Source organism: Globicephala melas, chromosome 5 (genome assembly GCF_963455315.2).
Source record: "Globicephala melas chromosome 5, mGloMel1.2, whole genome shotgun sequence".
Lineage (NCBI taxonomy): Eukaryota > Metazoa > Chordata > Mammalia > Artiodactyla > Delphinidae > Globicephala > Globicephala melas.
The window spans coordinates 37,053,601-37,079,763 of record NC_083318.1 but is presented as its reverse complement, the minus strand read 5'-3'; the positions used below and the strand labels follow the sequence as shown (position 1 = coordinate 37,079,763).

General features: G+C 49.7%; 1 pseudogene; it reads right to left on the bottom strand.

The window, feature by feature from the left end:
• LOC115857106 (cyclin-dependent kinase 2-associated protein 2 pseudogene) overlaps positions 1-13,302 on the bottom strand; it is an 82,246-nt pseudogene extending 68,944 nt beyond the window's left edge.
• Positions 13,303-26,163: the final 12,861 nt, after the last annotated feature.

Genomic DNA, 26,163 nt, shown 5'->3' with positions numbered 1-26,163 from the left:
ATATCATTATCAGCCTTGAATGGCACTTTTCCCCTGTTCTTTGAACAGGGGCTGTAAGCCATCTCTAGAGCAGCTTAGCAATGGCGGGGTTATTTGGTTTGGGGTCATTCAATTGTCTGTTGGGACAACCACCTTCAGAACACCTGGTACCTCCCTGGGCTCAGTTCCCCCATTGGTCAAATGAAAGGAACAGAAAGGGGGGCAGAATTGTGAACAGAGACCAGGCTTGGTCAGGCTGAGCTGGGTTGGAATCTTGGCTGTAGCACCTCATAGATGTGGTCTTGGATACCTTGTTTCATCTCTGGAAGCCTCAGTTTTTTCATCTGAACAGCAAGGACCCCAACGCTGACTACACGGTGGCTCTGAGGGTGTGACAGGGAGAGTGGTGAGTTTGGCAGCAACCTTGAGCAAGTTGCCTCACCTCTGCCTCAGTTTCTTCAAGGAGAAAATGAGGAAAACAATACTTCATGGAGTTCCTATGAGACTGGCTTGGCAAGATAGATGGCAAAACAGTGACTATTTGGTAAATGATTGGCTATTATTTTAAAATTAGTATTATGACACATAGGTGTACAGGGTGGTGGGCACCCTCTGTTTTGTCTGCCCCATCCCTGCCGGTGCCACCTCTTGAACTAGTGCTCCTCTACTTCCGGGAAGTGCTCCTTTCCCCTCAGCACATGGTTTCCAAGGTAGCCATGTTCTTACGTGACTCCTCCCCTCAGTCCCTTGTTGATTGGTCCACAGGTGTCCTGTGTCCAAGCCCTGGCCAATTAGCTGCTGCCACCAGGATGTATTGAACGGAAACCTGGCCCTTGTTTCCTGTGGTCTCTATTTTAAGAGGCAAAGCATGGGAGGCATCAGAGGCGGAGTTTCCTGTCTGTAGTAGGAGCAGGAGGAACAGGGAACAGGAGGAGGAGAGGATAGTCAAGAAACACTGGAGAGTGCAGGTCGCTGGCAGTCACCACCAGGCCCAGGCTTTTGCTGCCCTGCCTGTGGAGGTTGCCTATCTTTCCATGACTCTGGAGAGACAATACATTGTTCTTTTTAAATTTAAATTTTTTCCTTAAAATGGTTTATTGGTGCCTATTGCTTATAATACAAAGACTGCTGCTTAATCTATTTAATAAAATGTCCCTTTCACCTCTCAGCGAAGATATTGGGCAGCTTCCACCCAACCTGGAGAGTGTGCTTGGAAGCCTGCCTTCCAGCGAGGCTCTGATATTCCCCAGATTCATCCAGGAGTGGCCTGGAGTCCTATCTGTGGGCAGGCAGCCGTCACACCATCAGAAAGGAAGAAACAAAATCACCTTCATTTTCAGACAGCATGATCATATATGCTGAAAATCCTATGGAATCTACAGAGAAGCTACTAGAACTAATAAGTGAGTTCGGCAAGTTTTCAGGTTACAAGATCAATTCATGTAAACACACTGTATTTCTATGCACTAGTAATGAGTGATAGGAAACTGAAATTTAAAAAGAATACTATATGTCAAGAGTCAGCAAACCTTTTCTGTAAAGGACCAGAAAAGGACCAGAGGACCAGATAGTGGGCTTGTGGTCTAGACACAGTCACATCTGCTCTATTCTGCAGTTGTAGGGCAAAAGCAGACACGGACAATATGTAAATGAATGGGCGTGGCTGTGTTCCAATTAAAGTGTGTTGAGGAAAACAGGCAGTGGGTGAGATTTAGCCAATTGGCCAACCCCTGCCATATACAGTAGAGTAACCGATAAAATTCCCAGAGATACAATTGACAAAAGATATTTAAGATCTGTATGTTAAAAAACCCCACAAAACATTGTTAAGAAAAATTAAAGAGGACATAAATAAAGGGAGAGCTACACTGTGTTCCTGGACTGGCAGACTCAATGTCCATAAGATGTCAGTTCTCTCCAGACTGATCTATAGATTCAGTGCAATCCTAGGCAAAACCCCAGGAGGCACTGTTGGTGGCATTTGACAAGCTGATTCTAAAAATCATACGGAATTGCAAAGGCGCTAAATGAGTCCAAACAACTTTACAAAGAAACAGAGTTGGAAGACCCACACTGTTTGATTTCAAAAATTATTATAAAGTTACAGAACAAGAGAATGGGCTGTGCGCATAAAAATCAACAGATACATTTTTAAAAAACCCTCAGTAGAATCAAGAGTCCAGACGTAGAGCCATTCATACTACCCACATCTATGGTCGACTGATTTTTAACAAGGGAGTAAGGGCAATTAAATTTCTCCAAATAATGGATTAGATATCCAGTTGCAAAAAATTGGGCCTCAGTTCATATCCTGAAACATATGGAAATTCAACCCAAAATGGATCATAGACTTAAATGTAAAACCTCAAACTCTAAAACTTCTAGAAGAAAACATCATGGAAAAATCTTTGCGGCCTTCATTTAGGCAAAGATTCTTAGGTACAACACCAAAAGCACAGTACATAGCGGAAAAAAACTGATAAATTGTACTTCATTAAAATGAACGACTTCTGTTTTTCAAAAGATGCTGTTAAGGGGTTAAAATGACAGATTGAAAGCCAATATTTGTAAATCACATATTGTTAAGGATCTTGTATCTAGAATATATAAAGAACTCTCCAAATTTGATAATGAGAAAATAACTTTAAAAATAGGGCAAAATATGTGAACAGACACTTCACCAAAGAAAAGAGACGTATGGAAAATAAGTGTATTCAAAGGCGGCCCCCACTATTAATCATTAAAGAAATGCAAATTTAAACCATAATGAGATCCTAGTACACATGCATCAGAAGGGCTAAAATTAAAAAGGCAGACAATACCAAGTGCTGGTGAGGATATGAAGCAGTTGGTACTCTCATACATTGCTGGTAGGAAGGTGAAAGGGTGAAGTTCTGGAAAACAGTTTGACAATTTCTTGAAAATTTAAACATATAGCTACCATATTACTTACTCATTCTACTTCTAGATATTTACCCAAGAGAGGTGAAGACTTATGTCCACACAAATACTCGTACACAAATGTTCACAGCAGCTTTATTTGTAATAGAAACTGAAACAACCTAAATGTCCATCAACAGGTGAATGCATAAAAAATTGGGGTCTATCCATACAATGGAACACAGTCAACAGTAAAAAGGAATGAACTATTGATCCATGCAGCAACATGGACGAGTCTCAAAAGCATTGTATGGAGTGAAATGTCAGGCTCAGAAGAGGAGATATGTATGATTTCATCGATAAAAATCCTAGAAAATACAGACTGATCTATAGTGACCAGAAGCAGATCAGAGGTTGTCTGAGTTGAGGGTGGAAAGGACACGAGGGGCATAAGGAAATTTTGAGGGTCATGGATAATTTTGATGGTGGGGATAATTTCACAGATGTAGGACTATGTCAAAATTAAACAGATTGTACACTTGAAATATGCACAGTGTATTGCGTGTCAATTATACCACAATAAAGGGATAAAGACAAAATTAGAACAGTGCTAAGCACAGTAAATGTCAGTTATCACTAATACTTTTCCTGTCGTGCTAACTGAAGCCCAGAGATAGAACGCAGCTTCGTTCCACATCTATCCCCTGTATTCACTCATCCAGCCATATATTCACTTCTTCGCCTGCTGAAAATATTTATGTGCACATACTATGTCCCAGGCCCTGCTCCAGGGGCCTGGAATGCAAAGATGGATAACATGCCATCCTTTCCCTCCAGAGCTCACAGTGGCCACAAGTTAACGATCCTAAGTTACAGGTGACCCTCAGCATTTCTGGGCCTCAGATTGGGTTAGTGGATGAGATTTCTGGAGGTCTGTTTTCATTCAGATCCATTCCTTACCCATCCCCTGCCCTGCTCTGTGTCTCCAGGAGCTGATCCCCACAGGCTGCAATTCCCAGGCTCCTGTCAACTGGGTTCTGGCTGGGTTCAATGAATGGAAGGCCCTGGAAGGAGGCCTGAGGGCAGATCAGGGAGGGCAGTTGGTGCAGGGTTTCTTTCCTCATCTCAGCCTCCCAGTATCTCCAGAAGTAGCCTTGCCTCCTGCATGACAGCTTCTAACCCGCCCCCTCAAGCCCACTGTGGCCCTGGCTCCATCGGGTGGCGCTGACCCCCCACTCCATCCTAGGGGTACCAGTGGTTCCTGCTATCGCTGGTCTCTGTGCTACCTTGCTGCCTTAAAAAGTCTGCAAGTGGCTTCTGCTTTCCTGGTTAAACCTTGACAAACACAAATAATTTTCAAGGCTTCTTCTGTTAGAAAGAAAAAATCCAAGAACTTAATAGTGGAATTTCAGGCATGGTGACCGGCAGTGAGGGAGATATTTGGGGGTCGGGAGAACCTCCTGGAGGCCTCTGCACACTCATCTCACAGGTAGCTGCGTTCCTGTGTCAGGACCCATGGGATCATGCACATGGGAGCTGAATCCAGCCCCCAGTCCTAAGTTCAGGGGAATATCTGACAGGGAGATCAGCTGCGTTTCCATTTAGAGTCTTACACAGATCAAAGTGAAGTGACCACACCATGCTTTGTCATCCCAATTAAAGTGATCTGAGGTGCTTTGGACGGACACATGGTCTGATCAGACTCTGCCGTCAGCATCACTTGGGAATTTCAAGGGGAGCAGCTGCTGTGTCTCTGTGCACATGTGTGTCTGTGAGAACGTGTGTGTCCTCAAATCTAGGGTCCTATTGTGTCTGTTTAACTCTTCTGCATCTGGGATGCCAAAATCTGAATGTACGTGGAATGTTTTGTGTTTTTTTTTCCTCAGAAGAAAAGCTGTTACTAATTCAGTGAAACCTCTTATCATTGGTCTTAGAATTGAGGAAATACAGGCTCCCCTCCCCAGAACACCATCCCACTAATGTTCTCCCAGGAGGATGTCTCTCTTTTTTTAATATCCAAATTTTATACACAATCTGTGTCTTATAGTACTTTACTTTTTGGCGGTGTTTATATAAGAAAAAAATATATTTACATTCAAATAACTCAACATTTCTCCTAAATAAAATGATGAGTGGGAAAAGTCTCTAGTTACATTCCAAATAAAACCCAAAGGATGTCAGAATCACACATACATTGTCAACAAAAGGAGAGTGTATTTCAGATGCTGTTGATCCCAGAGGTCTTCCAGCTTCTTCTCAGTATGAGCCGTTCGCTACTGCTGTGTGCTTGTCAACAGTGCTGCCCTTGTTTTTGCCTCATTTGAACAATATGCCCCTCAAAAGTTGAGCATGGGGGCAAGAAAAGTGATTATGGTGGAAGAAAAGATGCTACCACATAGGAAGTGTATTAGCCAGCTATTGCTGTGTAACAAATTGCCCCAGAAACTTTGTGACTTCAAGTAGCCATCATGTATCTGCAGGGTGACTGGAGGTTGGCTGAGTTAGGCTGGGCTCAGCCAGAAGTCTTAGGATACACTTAGTACTGACTTGGGGAAGATGACAGGAATAATGGGTTTGAGGAGATGGGGACACTCAGTGGTTGGGTTAAGGACATGTTAAATTTGAGGGAGCTATTAGATGTCCAAATAAAGGTGTCAAGCAGAAACTGGACATTTGAGCCTGGGCCTCAGAGTAGAAGGAAAGCCTGGAAATATTAGTTTAGGGACCACTTGCTGGTATTTAAAGCGTGAGATGGGATGAAGTCGGCAAGGGAGGGAATGTGGACAAGGAGATACCTGAGCATCTCCAAGGCTGAGAGGATGGGGTGCAATGTTGGGTGCGTTCCTTCACCAAGGATCACCCAAAGGCAACGAGAAGTCATGGTATCAGTGTCTCCTCAACTGGTCTCAAAGTGACGGTCCAAGACCGGTAAAAATAGCCCAGACGTGTTTTATCAAACCATGCGGTGTTTTTCCAAAAATCTGAATGAGGCACTAACATTGAAAACTTGAAGAATTTCAAGAAAAAGTCTAGAAAACATGAATAGTTTCACCAAAAGGTCTAGACTTTCAACTTCTCTTGACAACTCAGAAGATCTGAGAGCATGGGCCTGTATCCTGCCTAGCAACTCTCAGCGAGAGCTGAGAACAGGTGCCCCAGAGACGGGCCTTGCCCTCCGCTCCACCACAGTCCCCACCACTCCCTACTTCCTCATGCTGACCTCACTTTGCTCACTTATGTTTCCTGCCAACCCCCTGGTGGGCCCTTGAGTCTGTAACCCCCTAGCTGGGTCTCTGGAAATTCTCCACATATTCCTACCTCCTGGCCCTAGGATTCCTGTCCTAAGAGAAAACTTGGGGCTTCTTGAACCTGCTCTGTCCGTGGCCCTGAAATCTGATAGGAGGTCACAGCCCCGGGAGAGCCCACAACTTATCTTTGATGGTCTGGAGCATGGCTTCGTCATCAAGGACCTGGAGTGCAGGCCTGTGTAAAATGTTTTACTTGAGGACCGGGGAGCTTTTTTTCTTGGCTGTAACTGGGTTAGATCAGGGCCAAGTCTAGAGTTCACGTTATGGATAAACTCTCCCAGAGGCCTTTAGGAAATGAGGAGGGGCAAAGTAAGGAAGAAGGACGAGGGCATTCCTCTGTAGCCCCAGGCCCTTCCCTGGGGCCACAGTTCTGTTCTGGGTGCACAGGGGTCTTGAAGGATCACAGCAGGGAAATGGCAAAGCGAATGCTTTCCCCAAGTGCTGTCCTCAGGCCCAGAGGAATTTTAAACGGCTCTGGGTTGGTGTACTTGGCATAATTTGCCTCACTAAACACAAAACAGATTTCAGCAGCTGCAGTTACAGAGCCTGTGCCAGGTCCTGGGCCTGGAATGTCGGTGGGAGCACAAGCTGTCGTTCGGCTTGTGTTGGACAAATGGGGGGCACCAGTGGGAGACTGAGTGGTGGAGGAGTCACAGCACTACAGTCACAGGTCACTTTGCTTTTCTGCACCTCAACTTTCTCATCTTTGAAATGGGAGAGTAGTTGTAATTGATAATAGAGAATTACAATAGACTCAAGGGAGCTCTTTGGGGAGGATTCCCACCTCAGCCCTACGGGACAGTGCAAGTGGTGTTAAGGGGGGATTTGGTACCAGATTGCATGAGCCTGAGTGCTGCTTCCATCACTAAGGGCTGTGTGGCCTTGGGCAACTGATATGACCTCTCTGTGCTTTAGTTTCTTCATCTGTAATTAGGGATGGTAATAGCCTTACCTTATAATCATCGGGATGCTCGTAGTCCTGCCTTATACATTGGTAGTAAGGATGGATTGTAGTGATGAGAGCGTGAATACTCCCCCGTGTCCCAGGCTCTGTTCTAAGTGCTCTGCACAGCAAACATGGCTTAAAACCTGCTGAGTTCTCAGCACAGCGCTGACGCGTCAGAGGCACTCAATACTTGTAAGCCATTGAACTGGGTTGAATGGTGTCCCCTCAAAATTCCTGTCTGCTGGGAGCCTCAGAATGTGACCTCTTTTGGAAAGAGGACTTTTGTAGATGTAGTTAAGGTGAGGTCACATTGATTAGGGTGGGCCCTGAATCCAATGACTGGTGTCCTTATATGAAGGTCCCGTGAAGACACAGAGAGACACAGAGGGAGAAGGCCACGTGAAGACGGAGACAGAGATTGGAGTGATGCAGCCACACCCCAAGGAACACTGGCACCACCGGAAGCTGGAAGAGGCAAGGATTTTTCCCTGGAAACTTTGGAGGAAGCATGGCCCTGCTGACCCCATGATTTCTCAGCTACCAGAACTGACAGGATAAATTTCAGTTGTTTTAAACCACCCTAGTGTAGATACGGCAGCCCTAGGGAACTAACAGAGCCATGATTATTACTTTATGGATAAAGGGAGGGGTAAGAATCAGAGATGCAGTTGGAGTAGGGTTGGGTTATACATTAAAAGATGACTTATAACTTACCAGGTATTTGAAAGCTAAAATCAAACAAACAGACAAGCTTGGCAGGGAAGGAGGAAGAGAATTGCTATTTTTTTTTTTTTTTTGCAGTACGCGGACCTCTCACTGTTGTGGCCTCTCCCATTGCGGAGCACAGGCTCCGGACGCGCAGGCTCAGCGGCCATGGCTCACGGGCGCAGCCGCTACGTGTCATGGGGGATCTTCCCAGACTGGGGCACGAACCCGTGTCCCCTGCATCGGCAGGCGGACTCTCAACCACTGCGCCACCAGGGAAGCCCGAGAATTGCTATTTTTTGAGTGTCTCTGAAGCATCAGGTATTGTATTAGATGTGATTTTATCCCTGTTACCCATAAGGAAATCAGGGCTCAGAAAAGTTAAACAAGCGGCTCCTGGTCGTACAGCCGAGAGAAGGGAGACCAGGTTTCAAACTCTGCCCTGGCAATGCCCGTGACCTTGGACCTTCTACTGCACCGCACTCCCCTTCTGCTCTGCTAGAGTGTGGCTCCACAAAGACCAGGCCAGACTAGAATCCCTGGTGCTGGCCCAGTGCCTGACACAGGCCCTCTCTTAATGTTGGCTGATGAATGAATGAATGAGCAAACTAAGGCCTTGAGTTCTTCATAGCACTGACGTTCTAGGTGTCTAATTTCCTCTCCTGCTCCGTCCGTTCGGAATTTGATTCCCGGACTTCAGTCTCATGGTCACACCCCCAGGAGACAGCAAAGGGATTCGTCCTGAATGGGATTGTGCCCCCAAAGTTGTGACCACTCCGGGGACAGCTGCTCAGATCTCCCTTCACAGGGGAGACAACCAGGAGGAGTGAAGTTGGCCACAGCCTCCACCTGCCACCGCCTGGGGACAGCAGCATATACCTGAAGGCCACACCCCCTCCTTCTAGCCAATGAGCTCTCATGGAGCTGGCCATGCCTGCCCCATGCTTCATATAGAGTTCTGATAAATAACACAATATCAATGGCATTTCATTAATCCACTGTAACGTTTACTTATAGAGCCAGTGACGTTTTGAACACAAACATTTAAAAGAAGGCGTTCTGTCTGAGAGACTTGCTTTCTTTGCTTCTGAAGTAAATTTATTTCTGATATCTGGAGTCTAGTTTTGAAAGGAATTCTCATTCACAGAGCTAAATAGTGGCAAATGGTAACACATCTGTCTAGTGGTCTCAGGTAATTCATTAGTTACATAAAAAGGGGAAGGAGAGTCATTTTATCCCCCTCTTTTTTCTTAAGTCTGAACAAAATCTAGTTAACCTGGCAGTCCAAGTTATAACACATCTGTGGTACCCTCCAGGGTGTTAAAATCTGGTCTCCATCTATGTGAGTCTGTGATATTTTAAAATTTCTTTTCTGTAGCCGTTAACAACTATATTAAAATATTGAAATATGAAACATGTGTCTGAAATGGTCCTAAAAAGAGCAGTTTAAAATCACTGGGTGAGATCTTAGTAGGGTCCTTCCTAGCTCAGACAAGCTCGTGCGAAGGGGACTGTTATTTATTGCCACAATAATGCAGCTTAACCAACCCCTCTCACACCCAGTGCCTCTAACAAGTAAGCATCTTTTCTCCCATTAGTGGGTGGGGGATGCCGGCTGGGCTCAGCTGGGCGATTCTTCTGGGCTCAGTGGGGGTCTCTTTCATTTCTGGCAGCTAGTGGCAGTTGGGCTGATCTGGAGTGGCCTCAGCTGGAACAGCCGTGGGGGGGAGTTGGGCTGCCCAACTTGTGTCCTACTGCAGCAGGCCAGCCCCGGCCGGCTCTCACAGCCAAGGCAGAGGAGCGAGATCAGAAGGGAAACACGTCTTCCCCTCTTCGAGTTTGTGCATGTGTCACATTCCCTCACATCCTTCTGGCTAAAGCGCGCCCAGTGGACGAACTCAGGGGTGGGAGCATACAGGCAGACCTCAGGGATACTGCGGGCTTTGTTCCAGACCACTGCAATAAAGCAAATATCACAATAAAGTGAGCCACTTGCATGTTTCGGTTTCCCAGGGCATATAAAGGCTTACACACTGCTGTAGTCTGTTACGTGTACAATAGCGCTATCTCTAAAAAGACAATGTGCCTACCTTAATAAAAAAAAATACTTTATTGCTCAAAAATACTAAGCTTCACCTGAGCCTCCAACAAGTCGTAACCTTTTTGCTGGTGGAGAGTTTGAAATATTGCGAGAATTACCAAAACATGACACAGGGAAAGGAAGTGAGCAAATCCTGTTGGAAAAGTGGTGCTGATACACTTACACCGAGCAGGGTTGCCACAGACCTTCAACTTGTAAAAACTCAGTATCTGTGGAGCTCAATAAAGCGAGGTGAGCCTGTAGACTCAGTTCCTTCGGCGAAAGGAACTGCAAAGTGTCTGCGGCAAAGGAGATGGGAAGGGGTGGAAATCAGGGCCATTGGTGCAAGCCTCTACCACGCTCCCCTTCCCAAGTCCCGCCCTGGCCCATCAGAGGAGGGAAGTTCAACCAACCCTGCAGGGTCCCAGGGGGTCATGGGGAAGGAGTTGTTTCTCTTCTCTCCCCCCTTATAGGCAAGTACCCCTTAGCAGTTCCTCTGCTGCACGTGCCTGCTGCACACACCCCCCCAATACCCATCAGACCTGTGACTAATGTTGGGGATTTTCAGAGTCAGAAGAAGCAGGTTCCACCTCCTCTCTCTCCGTGGCCCTTGCTCTCTGAGGATGCCCGTCCTGGGGCAGGGGGAATTCATCATGCCCTTCCTGCCTCCAGAAGGAAGCCCCTTGGCACCTTCCCACCCTGTAGAAGAGTGGGTCCCCACGCTCCAGCTTCCCAGCCTGTGACTCAGTGGGTAAGACGGGTTCAGGTCTAAGCTCTAGTTTCTCAGGGGGTCCTGCTTGTCCTTGGGTCATCAAGTCCACAACTCAAGTGGGAATTGGCCCAGTTCCATGTGGATCTCCTTCCTGGTAGGCAGGAGGGTGACTGATATGGCTCCTCTAATCTGTACTAATTTCATGACTCTCAGTGAGAAGGAAGCATCTGGGCACATCCAGGATGGGTTTCTCAGATGCTCCCGAGTTGGTCAGTGCGGAGAACTCCCACTTCTCTGAGCTCTGCTTCCTCGCTCCCTGTGATGACGGCTATGTGGTCAGGAGTCCCGGCTGAGCTCTGGACAAGCCATCCAAGAGCCCCACGCCCTGTTCCCTCCAGCCTCTGACGCTGCCTGGGGAAGGGCAGTGCTGGCAGAGCCGTGGGAAACACTGGGATGGAGCCATTTTTGGTATCAAACATGATCATCTTCTCTTAATAAGGCTGGAACACAATGGAAGGGCAGGAGGAAAATTAGGCAGTGCCTGGAATTCTTCCAGAGCTCTTAGTGTCATTTTAAGGCTAGGAGAAAAAATGAAGAAATCCCTTGGGATGACCATGTGGGCTCTGGCAATAGTGGTGGCCGTGCAATATGGCTCTTTGCCTTCTCCATCCCTCCGTATGCCTGGGTCATTGCTGACCATTTAAAAACCTGATATATCTCATTAGGATATTTGTTAGAGCAATCTTTAGGAATGGGGGAGGGGAGGGGACTGGAAGCAAAATGTGAGGACAGGAGGGTTTAATGGAGTTTTTTATATTGTATTTATTTTTAGGCTTCTGCCTCACGTTAAAGAGGATTTGAGACATTGTACTAAGATATAGTTTGTGCATAAGAAAGGGGAAAAAATGAGGGCATCTGGGTGCAATAGGAAAGTAAGGTGGAGTCAAACTAAGTTCGGTCTGTGGAGGGTGCCACAGGTGGAGTGCATTTACACAGCTGAACTGCAAGGGTGACTGTGCTTCCTTGTGGCCAAAGCAAAGAGGTAAACACGATCACGTGCTAGATTCACAGGGTCTGTAAGACACACACATTGGCCCAGGGACTGCTTTGCTCTTCCTGGTACAGATAACTGAGAAGAAATTTTTCCCATAGATTTTCAGAAAGGGGAGCCTCACGGGCTTAGCCCAGTGGGACTGGGAAATCAGGTCTGCCCCGCCTTTGCCTGGGGAGGTCTGAATTGGGGGAAGGACAACCTGGGCACAGAGAGGTAAGGGAGTGGGAGGGGGTTATAACCACCCAGATGCAGAGCCCGCCCTGCCTGGGGGTCACCCTGGCTGGAGCTCGGCTTCCGGCCCATTGCTTCAAAGTCAGCAACTTTCTGAACCACCAAGGAGGAGGGAATAGGTCAGGGGGACCTATGGGTCTCTAGAGCCTTCTAGGTGGTGGGAATGTCAGCCCCCTGACCCCAGGCAGACAGAAACACTTGGGCCTGTGAGGTTTGAGGTGGGGAGGGGTCTCTCTCGGGGGGATGGGGAGTGTGCTCTCTGAGATGAGCCATTTACAGAATACTTGGTGTCCAGAAAGGTGGACAGTGAAAGTCATTACCAACACCCCATCTCCCCTTCCTGGAGAGTTCACCCAGCCCTCTCTTCCCAGCCCACAACAGTCTCAGGGCCACGTGACTGGTACTGGCCAGCGGAGCAGAAGTGCATGGTGGCCACACCCCCAGCCACGCCCCTTCCCCAGGCGTGACCTTTCTCCGGTTGATGCTCTCCTCTTCCTCAGCTCAGCGCGCTGGACACTCAGAGTTGACGACGCAGAGAGGCAGGCTGGAAGCTGACCGAGTCCTCAAGTCACAGTGTGAAAGGGCTGCTTGGAGAGCCACCAGGCCTGTGACAGACTGTGTCTTTAAGATTTAGGATTAGTCTGTTGCTGCGGCAGATCCAGTGGGATCTAAGGCAGAAGGAGAGTAAATCTCAGGGCTCCCTTGCTGTGGGACTAGATGGGAGAGTTTCAGCGGGCTCAGGAGCCTGTCTGCCTCGGTTTGAGTCTCGGTTCTGCCACCTGCTAGTCTGTAACCTTGGGCAAGGAATGTACCCTCAGTATCTCCACCTGTAAGTGGGGATAATAATAGTACCAGTGGGTAGGAGGCAGTGAGAATTTAATGAGGTCCTAGATGGGAAACAGCTAGTACCACATGTTCTTTCTATCACGGACCTAGTGTCTAGCCCTGTACCTGACATGTGGGAAGGTTGCACACCTGTTAGTTCCCTGCCTCCACCCTGACACCCTGCTTCTCCAGCCTTCCCTAACCCTACTTAACCTCATCCTGTACTGAGTCGAAGGTCAACAATAAATACAGCGAGCCCAAGGGGGTGTTATGTGCTAATTGCCCAGCAGTGGGCTCAGAGTGGGGGACTTCACTGTGAATGCGCCCTGGGCTCGGAGAGGTGGACCTGCCTGGGTTCACATCCAGGCAGCACCTACTTGCTGTGTGACCTTGGGCAAGTCACATGACCTCTCTGTGCCTCAGCTGTCTGTAGAATGAGGACCTGTGCCTGGATGATACCTCTCTTCAGGTGCTCCAAGGCGCTCTGGCTTTGCCCATCTCCTCTATGACTGGCAGCAGGTCTGTGAAGGTGCTTTGGGGGCCCTGGGCACCCGTTGGCTTCACTGCCTTCACATAGTCCATGGAGGGTGGTCCAAAGTCATGCCTGACACGATGGGGGCGAGACTGGACTCAGTCTCTGGGTGGGCCTGAAGCTGCCCTCATGGCCCTGATGGGGAAGTGGGAGGAGCCTTAGTTTCTGGGGGTTAGCCCCCAGCACTCTCATCCTCCCCAGCTTTGTGGGGACCAGGGTTGAGACCCCCCTTGTATCCTGCTTTACCCATGAGCATTACAGCCCGCTCTTCTCATGTCATTACAAATTTATTACAAAGATAAATATTTAATGACTGCTTAGCATTCCATTGACTAGATGACCCTACGTTTCTTTAGCCAGTCCCCTAGGTTTGGACGTTTATGTTATTTCCAATCTTCTCACATCAATAACACCGGCATGGATACTTTTATCCCTAATCTTTATACAAATATGTAATTCTTTCCATAAGATAGATTCCTAGAAGTAGAATTCCTGAATCAAAATTATCTAAGACTCTTTGTACCGATGGTCAAATTTCTTTCTAGAAATGAACCTTTTTTTTAGGGAAGCAGAAATGGGCCATGAGCCCCAGAGAAGGGCTGGGACTGGCCTATGGTCATGAGGTGGGCGGGAGCAGAGGGGGCGGGAACTCGGCCAGGCTGACCCTCTGGCCAGCACTCGTCTGCCATTGCCCACCGGCGTGGATCCAGAGCCTCGGGTTTTTCTGGACCTAGGTTCTGACAGCGCCGGGGTTGGGGGGCCATGCGATGTGGCCAGAGCAGAATGGAGGGAAACAGCAGGACCTCATGCTGTGGGCATCATCACAGTCTCCCAGGGGGTCATCTCAGGAAGTTGTCAGCATTCGCTTTGGCTTCAGAACCAGGTGTGTGTGCGTGTGTGTGTGTGTGTGTGTGTGTGTGTGTACATCAGTTCATTCATTGAAAAAAGAAGTCATCCCGGTGTTATCTGTAACAGGGAAGGATTGGAGATCACTTCCACGCTTCGCTCTGGTGGTAGAGATGGGGCCTGGATCCCTGCTGCCCCGCCTGAAGCAGTCCCTGCCTCTGCTCCCTGAAGCTGGCCCGGACCCCGGCTTCCAGGCCTCCCCAGTGCAAGGCTCGAGAGGCCCGGAGCCAAGGGGACAGCTGCCCACACCAGCCTGGGTGTGTCCTAGTTCAGGCTGCCTCCCCCTTCCCATTCAAACAGCCCAAAGACAAACAACCCAGCTTTAATTTACGGTCCTGTTAGCACGACAGCAGCGAAGAGACATCCCTTCTGCGCTGCGCAGGGTCCCTGCAGCCATCCCCTCCCGTTGGAGAGGCGTCACCAGGGTCAGCTGGAGAAGTGTCCCGCCAGGGCCACCCCCAAGACGTTGTTCTGGGGGCACAAACCAAACAGCCCCTTGGCAGTTTGTGGGTTTAGGGAGAGGCGAGAAACAACCAAAGTCAGCTGTGCGGAAAGAAACAGGACGCGATCGATTCCCAAAGGTGGTGTTTTATTTGCACTCTTTCCTTCGAGTCTGAGGCCCAAGGCAGGCGGGAGTAATATATTAGCTCCATTGGTTTAACTGGACAGCAGCATGAGCTTGTAATAAGGATGTGGTAACACACCACCAGAATCTGTAGGCTCATAAAACCTGACCTTATAAATCTCCGTGTGTATCAATTCCATACAGCAGCCACTCCCCGCGGTGGAAGTCCCAGACTTTTAAGGCTGCCGTTGACAACAAGACAGTTTATTGCTACCCCAGCTCCTTTCTTTTAAACTCCTCAAGGCCGACTCATCAGGGCACATTTATAATTTCTTTTTTAAACACGAATGCTCCGTCAAAACACTTAAGACACAAACTGTTCGCTCGGATCAGGGAGTGGGACCCTGAGAGGTTAAATAAGCTCATTAACAATTAGGATAAAGTGTCCCTAAGCAGCTTCCTCTCTCCTCGCCCACAAGTGCTCAGCCTCTTTGGGGTGTGTGGGGCGGGGCAGGGGAGACTGTATGACCCTCTTACTCTAAATCAGGTGTTGGCAAACTTATTCTGTAAAGGGCCAGAGAGTGACTATTTTAGGCTTTGAGGGCCTTGTGGTTTCTGTCACAACAGGCATTGACAATATGTAAACCAGTGGGTGTGCCTGTGTGCCAATAAAACTTTATTTACAAAAGCAGATGGGTTGGATTTGGCCCAAGGGCCAGACTTTGCTGACCCCTGCTCTAAACAGCACGTCCTCCTTCCTGAGTGTCTTTGCACTGGCAGCCTTATTTCTGAGTTATAAGGGCGGGGCCACCTATAGGATTTAGGTTGGCACCTGGGATTCCCAGCCTGGGCTACAGATGCCTAACCGTGTGCCAGACAGTTTCCCATACATCAACTCATTCGACCCCGAGAGAGAGGGGTCACTGCCCTCTCCCATTCCACAGATGAAAATACTGAGATCCAGAAAGGTTAGATGGCTTCCCCAAAGTCATATAACTAATTTGGGCAGAGGTGGGATTTGAACCAGCAGCTCTGGACTCATGCACACAGAAGGGCAGAAAAGTACCATGTGCGAGGCACTGCAATTACACACTTCACTTCAGCCTCAGAACAGCCTACTTGGCATATGCTGTTACTGCTGTCCTAGAGGTCCCCAGGTCCTTGCTCCTAGCTGTGTGGCCTTGGGAAAGTTACTAAACCTCTCTCACCCTCGTCTACAAAAGGATGATGACGAGCCTTCCTGCAGGTTTGTCACAAGGATTAAATAAAACACGTGGGAAACTTCTTGGGAGACTCTAAAATGCTGAGTAAATGTTAGTTTATCTAATTTTCTTAAGAGTCCAGGCAAATGACTTGACAAGACTTCTTTTCTGAATTAAAAGTCTCTATGTTGGCATCGCCTTCGCACAGTCCCCGATTTTGGCAGGAGCTCCCTGCAGGTGGAGCTGAATGTGAATCTGATTATAGCTCCCAAGTCTTAGCTGAAAGTGGACTTGAGCTCTGCCAGCCCAGCTGGCCCCAAAGGGAAGGACTTTGAACCCATTTGAACAGACAGGCGGGTGCAGGGGGCAGCTCCCTGCCGGCCATTTAGAGGAGGCTCCCGGCAGCATGGGGTTCTATTTAGGGAAGCCGTTTCCCCATCTGGGCAGATGGCCTGCAGGAATGGGGGCTGGCTGATCTGGTTTCAACTAATTCTATTAAACGAAAAGTTCTGTAGAGCAGATTCCTTCGTGAGCCTCTGTCCACATGGTGACTTAATCGAGTAAATTAAAACATCCTTGCTTTCTGTCCGCCTTGCTGCTTTCTGCGGTGGCCTTGTAGGGAAATGGCGGGGGAGGAGGGGAAGTCTGGAGTCGTAGGGGCTTTGGCCAGAGGTGGGGTTCTGGAAGCCCCTGGGGCAGAGGCAGGGCTCAGAGAGGGTGACAGAGGCATGGCAGGAAGAGGGCCTTGGTGAATTGAGGATTGGGGTGGCAGAACTCACAGGGTGGCCTCAAACCATCCAGTTCACCCCCAATGATGCAGATGGGGAAACTGAGGCTCAGAGAGGGGAAACGACTTAATCAAGCTCACCCAGGGAGGCTGGGGCCAGGAGAGCTGAGAGCTTGGAGGGATTCCAGCAAATCAAACGCCAGGAGCACTTTTGTTCCCGGAGCCTCGCTCTCCCAGGAATCTCAGGAGGCCAGTGTGGCATTGTCATACCCTGGGAAAATGGGATTTGTTTTTCCCTTTTTACTCAGCAAAGAGCTTGGCTTCTTCCTCTGGGGTCCTGCCTGGGGTTATTTATGGGGGTCTGTCTCCCTGACAAGTCTGCCGACGCACTTTGTGGCTTTCCGTCCAGGGCTAGAATCTTTCTGTATGGAAAGCTCACCCATTTTTAAAGCAGAAAAGACAGCAGAGCTGAGCTGGTGGATCCTGCGCTCTGCCCACCGGGCTTCCTCCTTTGCTGCCCCTGCGGGGTGAAGCGCCGTTGGAAACTGACAATATTTGGAAGAATACACACTCAGGATCTGCTCACTCCTCACGACCATGTCGGGGGAACCAAATAAAGATATGTTGCCTTAAATTCTCTGATTCCACAGAATTCCTGATGAAATAGTGTTGCCTTTAAAGTACGTGCACTTTACAGTTTGCAAGTCCCTTTTCACCCATAGTCTCATTTCTTCCCTCTCCTCGTTCTTGTGCGACAGCCAGGCCTGCCTTAGGGTGGTCCCCATTTCCTGGATGGGGAAGCTGAGGCTTGGAACAGTGACCTGACTGGCCAACAAGCTCTAAGGGGCGGGGCTCAGGTTCCCACCTGGTTGCTGTCCCCTGGGCCGGTTGTCCGCAGCCAGGATTGGAACTAACACCTCGTCACAGCCACAGGATGGGATGGATACCAGGGTGCAGGGTTGGTGCAGGGTAGGCCCTGGACAAAACTGCAAATAAAAAAGATTTGGGTTTTCGTCCCTCCGACCGCCCATGCCCATCATCTATGCCCCAGTCCCACCGAGTTTCCTGCGCAGTTAGTTGATAACAAGGCTGCTGGTGGTTAAGAAGGGCTTAACAAGACTCGGGGTGGGATTGCACTGTCCTGACAGGAGGGGATGCCTCCTCACCAGCAGGGGCAGAGATCACTTGGAGAAGTTTGCCAGCTCAGGGTCTCCTGCCTGCCCCTCTCGTTCTCCTGGTGACCATGAAAATGTGGCAGAGAATCTTCCCGGGGTTCAAGGACCCGCCCCCAGGGCTTTCACGAGGACTCGCCTAACGAAATGGGAAACATGCTTCCACCCTTAGACCCCAAAGGGCGCTTTGATCTTATCGTCATGAAAGGTTCAACGGGATGACGCCAATCTGCTCATCCTACACCAGATTCAAGCTGACAGCACACCTCTGCTCTTCTTTACACCAATAAGGGTATTCTTAGTTTATGCTTGACGTGAACCAAGGGCATCCTCTAAAGCATCAGGCGTGTGCAGAGGGGTCCCAGCGCGGACCCACAGAGCAGCCACTGCTGATGAGCAAACGTCTCTGGGCTCATCTGGCTGATGGTTGAGGAAGGTCCTGGGGTTGGTGCCTGGGCAGGTCGGGAGCCTGCTGAGGAAGAACACATTCTAGGATCCGTTATTTGCTTAGGCAGGTACGGCAGTTGGAAGAAAATTACCTAGTGACAAAGCCCAGGTCCCTAGAAGACAGTGACGCAGGATCCTGACAGCAGCCTCACTCAGTCTATCCCCTGGATAGACCCCCATGTGGTTCCCTAGAGACGATAACTTCTAGAAAGGAAACCGGCAGTGCTTCACCCTGTGCCCGTGGAGGCCGGGGCAGGGGACCCTCTAACAGTGTGTCCCACAGCAGGAGCAAGGGTGTCATTCCCCCAGCTCTGAAGCTTACCACAGAGCACCCTCTGTGTGGGCACCCTGAGAACGCAGGGCTTCGCTGGTGACGTTTGTTGAATGAGCTGGAATCACACTGTGGACACAGATGCCACGTAGATGAAGGGGGGATGAGCTTTAGCAGAGACTGGAGAAAGACGACGTGCTCCTGAGATGTCCCCGAAGGCTCTCAAAAGTGCTGGGGTCCCTTCGGAGGCCACTAGGGCCGGAATCTCAGCAGACTGCCTGAGCTGAAGGTGAGGGTGGGGAGCTAGGAACCTGTGGGGGCTGGTGATGGTGAGAGTCCCCTGCCCCTCAGAGGATCAAGCCCTGGGGAAGCCAGATCACTGGGATTTGGAGGAAATCAGGTTCGCACAGGGATGTGATGGCTAAGCCTTGCAGCAATCCTGCAGATTACAGATGAGGACCCCGCACTCATCCATTTTGGGGAAGCAGGTCATTGGAGTATCTTTGTTCCCCTGGCTGTTGGCACAGTATTCATCGCGCTTGCACGGGGAAGCCAGAGAAGGCAGAAACTGCGAGCGTGGGCTTTCCAGTCAGAAAAATCTGGATTGAATCTCGGCCTGCCCCTTGCTATGCAGAGACCTGAGGAGGTTCCTGGACCTCTCTGAGCTCGGTAGCCTCGTCTACAATGCAGTCTTGAAGATCATCGTAGGAGTGGACGACCAACACAAACTGTTAACTGGTACCTTGGAGGAAGGGAGGATGGGAGGCAGTGCTTTTGCACACACTTGTAGGCAGACAGCTGGATTTGGCTGTTGGAGATGACCCTTGGTATTCCTACTCTTTTCCTGCATAACATATATGCCCTCGTCAGCAAACCTGGAAAGACCGTCACTCAAAAGGCACATTCGTCCTTTGTTGCTGGAAGGGCTCAGTTCAGATCCCTCTGCTGGCCCCAAGGAGGCCATATTTATGCTCTTGCCTTAGACTCTGAGAAGACAGAAAAGAGATGATGTTCCTGTTGATTTCGTCATATCCATCGTAGCCCTAATTATCCCCGAACTGTCCACAATTAACCAGTCAGATCCCGACCGTGTCCAGGCCATTGGGGCAACGGAACCGGGGAAGCTGGTACCTCTGATGGCGGCTCTCAAACCACCTGGGCTGCCGAGAAGAATCCCATCTCCACAAGAAGATGTTTTAGGATGGGTCCTTAATTCTGGACTCGCTCCCTGCATCTGGACCGGTTGGCCACTTTCTGGGGAACTGAGTCACAACAGTGTGGATTCTCTCAGGCTCTCACTTGTTGGGATCTATGGTGGGCTAACCGTGCTAAGCTAGCCTGAGTGGAGTCAAGACCTTGCGCTTTAACTTTGCTCCTTTCAGAATTTGCGCACCTTGTACACCGCCTAGGCCCAAAACAAGTTTCTAGGTCCCCACTCCCAAGGGCATTAAAAGAGGTGCCCTGGCTGGTCTGTGGAACCACTGCTGTCAACGCCTTTCAGGCCTCCCCTGGGCTTCATTCCACGCATGGATGGAGGGAGGCTGGTTTAGAAGAAAAACGACCAGTTGCCCAGCCCTGCCACTTTAAAAAGTTCTGCTTCGTGTTTGAATACCTTTTCCTTCTGTCAAATTTCAAGCACTAAATTTACTCAACATACTTTTGGAGACTCATGTTTTATCCTTTTTTAATTAACTCATTTTGAAGCTTTCATACTTGCCCCCCCAAATATTTTATTGGCATTTCATTGCCATTGTTTTCCTTGGGAAGGCCGCCGATTCCACGGAGGAGGGTCACCAAGCAACATGACTTGGCATTTGGACCTGCTTTTGTTCCCCTCTTCCCGCCAGTCCTTTCTGGGGCTTTTGCATTTACTGTTAAAATATTACAGAGGCCCACACTCTGAGCAGCCATAATCCCTGGTGCTAGACTGTCTCTAATTGATTTAATTATTCATAATTGCTCAGCTGGGTTTATGCATACTTGTGTGTGATTATGGGGAACGGACAGGTCTCAGAGTCACTGGGGGCCTCACACGGCCTGTGGACATTTGGACGACACCCTCAGAAAGCAGGGGTGGAGCCCCGTAGAGTGTTGGCTTTAGAGCAGTGCCACCCTAGAATGTTTGCTTAACAAGTTTGGGAATTTAGAATGCTTGGTGCCCATGGAATTTCAAAACAAAGGGCAGATAGACACAACGGCGGCGAGGGTGGCGAATGGCCGGAGAAGTTAGGTTGAAGGAAAGTAGAAAAGCAAGAGAGGCAGTCCATGTAAACAGACAGACATCAACCTGACCCACAAGCCATCACCTCTCAGGGCTGTGTGTGCCCCCAAATGTCTGGAGAATCACTAACCCAGTCCTACAGTATATCTGAGACACTTTGTTTGGAAAAGACCAAATCGGCCAGGATCTGGGGCATTGCAAGGGAGGCAGAGTGGATGCAGAAGCAAATTCCATCACAAGGAGATGTCATCAGCCTAAGGTTTCTCTAATTGTCCCCATACCGGTCTTCTTAATGAATTCAAGATGAGGAAATGATACGCGAGGCTTGTATGCTTCATGGGGCGGCTTCCTGGTGACTAATATTTGAAGTAATAAAAGGAACTGGAGCATTCCTGCTTCCTGACGGTCCCCAGTCATCCTCAGCCTCGACCCAGCTCAGAACAGCCTCCTCCAGCTTATGTCTATCGGAAAATAACTCGAACTGACTTTGTGATGTTTACGGCATTCTGGCCATTTACAAAGTGCTTTTGCATCCTTTTGCTTAAATGAACCTTGGGTCAGCTCAGGAAAAGCCATGAGATTTGGTAGCGCGGGGATGATGAGTCCCGTTTTACAGAGAAGGAAACTGAGGTTTGCGGGGAGTAAAGTGACCCAATTGAGTCACACTGCTGAGAAGAGCAGTGAGGACACAAGCCCAGGCCTGGGGACACGTTCCCTCACCTACACCCCCTCCAGCTCACCAGAGTATCTCATTCTAGGTTCTGTGTTCCTAGGCAGTGTTTGGGGTCTAAGAAGCAGGTAAACTGAAGAGACTGAACACACACCCTCCAAAACCAAGAAGGGGGAGGAGGAGGGAGTTTCCAGGTTACAAAGTGCTTTTATCCTCACTTTCTCCTAGTCTTTTCAACAGCCCTACAAGGCAAGTATTTTTGTAAGTCAGAGCTCCATAAATAATGGGGGGGGAGCGGGGGTTGTGAGTCGATGAGCCCCAGGGTTGCTGTTGGGGAAACTGAGATTAGGAGAAACCAGCATAGTCAACAAGAGGGACTTCAGAGCCGGGTCCTCTGATGCTACCCCTCTGCTCCGCCAGGGCCCGGGCCGGCAGCCGTTTAATCTGAACTAAATCCTAAAATAGTCCCCAGGACGACAAGCAGATCCCAGCTCTAATTTACCCTCCGGTGCCTCATAGGATCTTTTCTAACAAAAACACAGAAATGGTTTTTACAGTCCAACCAACCACACGGCTCCACGAACCTCAAGAGAGACGGACAGGCAGCCGCGGCCTCTGCAAACTGAAATGTATTATCAGAAGGATGTAATTACAAGTATTTATGTAAGCGGATTCTGAACCAGAGGATACAGAGATGGCGCTGGAGCCAAAAGGAGAAAATCAAAAAAAAAAAAAAAAGGAAAGGAAGAAAAGAAGAGGAAAAAAAAAGGCTGAAAAACTCCTGACAATAAGCAATTCTTCATGGAACAAAACTATTACAATAGCCAGCCTTTGATCTTGCCCGTCTCCTGTTGCCAATTGTATTTTGTCACCATTGGGCTGTCACCAGCGAGGGAGCACTTTTGAATTAAGCAGTCTACAGCAATTTAGGGCGCACTGGCTTTGAAGTGTCAACACCAGTCAGGCCAGGACTAACTTTTTTCATTAAAAATTTTTCAACTTCTCTAAGGGCGCTTTTTGCCTTTTTTTTTTTTTTTAAGCCTGCCGGGGCACTGAGATAAGTTGAGCCTCCAACCCGTGGCCCCAAGACATCAAAAGGCACTCGGTCCAGTAATGCTTGAGGCGGCCGTCATTAAGCCCTAATGGAGTGCTTCATTAAGGCCCCTTCAAAGGCCCCCGTTTACAGACTCAGAGATTGACTAATTTACACATTGTGGGAAAATTGCTACCAGCTCTGCCCACACCAGGCAGGGGGAGAGACGCCCTCTCTCTTTGAAAGGTGGGAACTGCAAACGGGCCCTCTAATTGCAGGGAAAACCCCAGGCCCGGCCCTCACTTTTGGAGCTGGCTGAAGCGTCTGCCCGCCGACCTGGAGGGGGGTGTGGGGGGGTGTTTGTCCAGAGGCAGCGTGGGACAGATGCAAGTGTGCAAATTTGTAGCCGGAAACTCCTAAACACACTTGGGTTTGAATCCCAGCTCTGCTCCTATCAGCTGAGAGAGAGCAAACGACTCAACCTTCTTAGGCCTCAGTTTCTCTCATCTGAAAATGGGTGTAATCAACTCACCGCTCAGGGCTAGGACAAGAGGTAGCATAAGGGGAAGGGGCCTGATGTGTGCTGGCTGTTCTCACCTTAGCATAAGCATAAAAGAGAGCCAACGGGTATCCTGAAGCAGCGACCACCTTTCCACAGGCTCCCTTTGTGGAATTACTGACCTGTGGGAAGATGCTAGCACATGGATAGCACAGCAGTATCTACTGCCGTGAGTCAGACCCATCGGCTGTTTGGAGAACCACGTTACGTGACCTCAAGGGTAGCACATGATGGTATCAATTTGTGTACTTTTTCCTTTGTCATCAATGCAATTTGGGAAGGACATAAAGAAATATGCTGTATTTGGGATGCTTTCATGTGGATACCTCCACTGTCTGAAAATAAAGCTCTCGGCCAGTGAAGGAAGGTACATCATAAGAGGTGTGGCGAGGAGGTCACCCCTCAGCCCGGCTCTGCCTCTGGGGCCCTCCCACCTGTTGCTACCCACAGTGCGGTCCAGGGACCAGTGGCCTCAGCATCGATAGGACCTTGCGAGAAATGCAGTTTCTCGGGCCCCCCAGACCTCCGGAATGGGACTCTGCACTCTGACATGATTGCGGTGGTTTGGGCACACGGTACGGTTGAGGCCACTGCTCTAACCCTTCCTTTGGCCCAGGAAGACCCTGGTGACTGTTGTTTCATACAAGGGGGTCCAGCCTTTTGACTCTGGCCTGGGAAGTCATGATTTTGAAGACAAACAGCCCAGGCCCTCACCTACCACCCAACTGGGATCCAGTCTCTTCATGTCAGAATCCTATTGCTTTTACTCTCTGGGGTCATCTGGGAACGTAAGCTAGTGAAAGAACCTCCGCATCATTCGTTGAACACCTACTGTGTGCTTGACATCCTGCCATGTGCATCACATGTGGTAAGTAACTGAGGTTGTTAGTGATTTGGTCTTTCGTTGAGTCGGCTGAACAAGAGGTCAGGTGACTTGCACAAGGTCACACAGACTTCCTCCCAGGGCCCCCTGCACGACGCCCACTCCAAGCTGCACAGAGGAAGCCTGGGTGACCCAACTCCTGGAGGTCCGCCACAGGCCGGTTAGGATGGAACCAGAGGGGCCCGTGAACACGTGAGTCCTGAGGGACGGTCACATCACCCTCCACTTTCTATTTGCCCATCTTCCTAATTATAGAAAATAAATTCTACAGTCACTTCCTCTCTTCAACCTTTCACTGAAAAAAAGGCGACTCCCACCCCCTCCATTCCCAACCTCGCGGGGAAGCCGCCCGGCCAGGGGCAAGCATCGCAGCAAACCACTTAGCAAACCGCAAATTTCAGAGGCCTCGTCACATCTGCGTTTTATCAGCTTTTTCCGGATAGTATTACCCCGAGCAATTGTCTGCAGATCGGCCGACAGCTGAGACGTTCAAGCGCTGAATTACGGAGAAAGGGCCGGAGATAAAGCCGAGCACATGTATCCCATCAAAGTAATGAAAGCCTCCTGCCGCCAGGCCGCCCTGCAGCCTCCTTCCGAGTCTCCCAGCCGCCCAGCAGGAAGGCTGATTAACCCTTGCGGGGCAGAAAAGAAGAGCAGGGGTCATCCAATACCCAGGCTAATCAGGGCCCCAACGGGGGGGTGGGGTGGGCAGGAAGGAACAGCCGATGCAGAGGGCCACTCTGGCCTCAGAATCAGCCCGGCTGCATTTCCTGGGGCAGGACAGAGCTTGGGGAGCAGTCCCGAGAGAGACTGGAGCCTATGTCAGGAGCCTAAATAAAGAACTCGGTGCCCACAAGGTTGCAGGGACATTGGCTGGGTAGCAGGAGAGCCCAAGGAGTGAGGGCAAGCAGCTTCGTGTGCGAGAGGCTTGCCTTGCTGCGGATGTCACGTTTGCAAACGCTGTGACTACTGTTTACTGAGCACCTACTACGGACCCGGCCCTGGGGGTCCTGCTGCTCCAGGACTCAGCTAATCCCTTAATCCGCCAGAGGAGACAGAGGCTCAGGGAGTTCGCTTGTCCTCGTTCAGACAGCTAGAAAGCGGCCACATAGGGGTTGGACCGACAGATGCCGGCCCTGCTTTGTGACCTCTGATCGTCACTGTTGCTCTCCTTGCTTACCACGTGACCCCATGGCGTCACATGCCTGGAGCCCCAACCTTGACCATCACACACATTCCCTGGTGAAGGGCAGATGCCGGGTTGTCCCCTGTCCCTCTGTTTCTGTGGCCAGTGCCACTTGGGCATCTGTGTCCTGTCTGGAGAGACCTATGTGATAGCTGCCTGGCATCCTGCTTCGATACCCCAGAGTGGGGGCTCAGGGACCTGGGCCAGCCTGTCCCACTCACAGCGCATGAGGGTGCCCTGCTCTCTGACACATTCCCGCCAACATTAGCCCGACCACTTAGTACCGGGCCTTCCTACAGGCCCATCACAAGTCTAAACGCGTGCTTCTCTTTACTAACGAGTTTGAACATCTCTCATTAGGCATTTAGGTCTGTCTTCCGCCCCACCATTGTGTATTTTCCTCTCAGACCTCTGTCCTTTTCTTACTGTTCTGTGAGAGTTCCAGGATGTTCTAAATTGTAACCGCTCGTCAGTCGCATCTGTGCCGTGCGCCCTGTGTGCCGCCTTGGCCTGTGGCCTCCTTTGTGAGCAGGAATCCTTAATTTTGGTGCTGGCGGATCCATCAGTTTTTTCTCCCTTCTGTCTGGCACTTTAGGGTCTTTTGGAGTCGAATCATTTTTAGGCACACAGATACCTTCTTACGCGTTCTTTGACTGGCTTTGTTATTGTAACATTCACGTCTAAGGCTTTAGTCCATCTGGAGCCCACCTTTTGAAAAGCTTAAGGGAGAGACTGTCAATTTTTATCCAAGTGAGACAGCTCTGCCGCAGTGTGCTGTAGGCTGAATCGGGCCTTGGTTCCTCAGCTTGCCGCGAGGCGCCGTCCTGCACACCAAGTTCTCCATCAAAACACTGGGGAGAGGGGCATTGTCCACAGCCTCATTCCCAGCTCACTCCTGTCCCCAGTCCCACCACCTGAAGCTGCTGTGTATGTTCGGGCATCATCTCTCTGTTTTGCATCAAACCACAATGAACACAAAGTAAAGGAAGCCAAGATGACAGAGAGTGTCCTGGGATGTACACCTTCTAGAGGTGATGCTCTCGTCGCGTGTCCCCCAGCAGCTCTGTGA